General features: G+C 46.2%; 1 long non-coding RNA gene across 1 annotated transcript in view; it reads right to left on the bottom strand.

The window, feature by feature from the left end:
• The window catches only part of LOC106727772, a 19,668-nt gene extending 19,216 nt beyond the window's left edge, over positions 1-452 (bottom strand). The window contains exon 1 of the long non-coding RNA XR_001364022.1: positions 381-452. This is a non-coding gene — a long non-coding RNA (uncharacterized LOC106727772). The remainder of the gene's footprint in view (positions 1-380) is intronic.
• Between the last annotated feature and the right edge of the window lie 1,635 nt (positions 453-2,087).

The raw sequence follows: 2,087 nt of genomic DNA, 5'->3' as shown, positions 1-2,087 counted from the left end.
CTGGAGCAGTGTCATTTTGTTTTAACAGGTAAAGATATGACTACACATTCTTTAGAGACACCGACATGCATGGTGATGAAATTCATAGTGTCCTGTTAATGTGTAGTTCAAGTAACGTTGCCAAACTCAAGGTGTTTGCCACCTGGGGTATTCTATTAAAGAATGAGATGCGGTTGTAGTTAGGTAGTTTTATTTACTTGCAGCAAGTAAACAGGGAATTCACATCCAAAGCTGTCTCTCTGAAGGGGGTTCTCAAGTTTTTCTCTCTAAATATATACTATTTAGTCAATTACATTTCGATTCCTTCTTTGCAGTTGACTACACTTACCTGGCTGGGTTCTGGTTGAGCTCATCCAGTGACAACTGCATCTGCAAAATACTGTGCTATATTTTAGCATTTAGCAAGAATAGCATTCAGTAAGAACTGCCCAGACCTTGAAACCCAGGTCCTAGCTAACAAGTACACCCATCTTAAGTAGTGGCCTTCATGTGTGGACTAATCTTCACGCTTTTTGGTGACAGTGTGCCCCTGGCTCCCTCTTTCACAGTCATCTTATAGCCATCCCTTGCTGATGTGGGGGAGAAGTGGCCTTTAGTAGCTCCCTATTGTCTGTCTGTATAATTAAGCCCAAACTTTTTTAGTATGGACTAAAACTTTCTCCTGACTTCCCCAAAATACATCAGCCACTCTTACCCGCCCCACACACACACACACACACACACACACACTCATCCCACCCTTTGAGCAATTTAAGCATTTCTGAGCTCCTCCTATCCTTTGCACCTTCCACTCACCTCTCCATCAGAACCCTCCCTACCCTTTCCACAGCCTGGCTGCTTCCCACCTGCTCCTTCAGCTTGAGATGGGCCCTCAAATAACATCTACAGGTCTGTGTCCCCATAGTACTCTGCCCTTGTGTAAGGCTGGGCCACCTCTTGTTGACCTCTGTACTCTTCTACTTAACAGTGCTTACAGCATAATAGGTGCTTGGTAAGAACTACTTAGACAAATAAATGGATAAGCAAAAGCCAGAAAATAATGGTAGAAAAGTATCCCGAGAGAGTCTAATCATAGGCCAACAATCCTAGGTAGGATTAATAATACAATGGCACTTGATTGATAAAACTGAGTCATGTAGTTAAACCACTTGGGGGACGACGACAAAAAACCTTACACAGAAAACAAGAATGTAAGTCAGCTGAGATGGATTGTGTTGTTTGAAATGAGGAAGGGGATATGCAGTCTGCTTTTAGCTTTCAGACTTTTTTTTTTCCAAACTGGCATCCCCAGCTCTGCAGCCCAGCCCCTGGCACCTAACTGGCCTGGGCCTGACACTCCCAGAAGTTCCCTCAAGAGCCATGGGCGTCCCGGGCTTTGGGAGGCTCCCAGTAGCTCTCCAGGGCCCAGGCTGGCCGCCAGCCCAGCTCGGAGCCACCTCTGGGATCCCGGGCTGCGAGGAAGCTGGGGGCCAGGGGGCGGGGGTTCTCAACTTTTTTCTCTCTGCATATTTAATGGGTAGTTTCCCTTTGCTTCTGTTTCTGACTTGATTAAAGGGAGTTTGACTACAAGAATAGTAGCAGGCGGCGCATCTGGCTTGAATTTTAAAATTCCATCCAAGTTTTTGCTGTTGTTGTTGTTTTTGTGTGTGTGCTGTTTGCTTGTTTTCATTTTTACAGCGATCCGAGAACTTCTTGGGGGGACATGGCGCATCCAATGCCCGCCCAGCCCAGCCCGAGAGCTCCAGGGTTTATTAGGGTAACATTTTACACAAAAACTCGACAGACATCAACTCAAAGGAAGCCGTCCGCTCCTTAAGTCAAAGGCATCTGTTCTGAGCGCCTCGCTCGGTTTGCCGTTTGTCACCAGCGTTAAGAGCAGGATTTTAAAAACATGAAAATGGATAAAAGAAAAGAAAAGCTAAGTCCCGCGGTCCGCCAACTCCTATTCATTATCTCCAGCAGCATATGGGACCATTCTCCCACTTGTCCTCTCCCTTTCTTCCTTAAAAGTAAAAGCAACCGAGCCTGTCCCGCTTCACAGCAAACCCACTCTTTGTGCCTGAGCGGTGCCTCTGCCACTACTACTT

This window comes from Myotis brandtii, unplaced genomic scaffold (genome assembly GCF_000412655.1).
Source record: "Myotis brandtii unplaced genomic scaffold, ASM41265v1 scaffold48, whole genome shotgun sequence".
NCBI classification, from domain to species: domain Eukaryota; kingdom Metazoa; phylum Chordata; class Mammalia; order Chiroptera; family Vespertilionidae; genus Myotis; species Myotis brandtii.
Note: the sequence above shows the minus strand (reverse complement) of the source record. Positions and strands in the feature narration are given on the sequence as shown.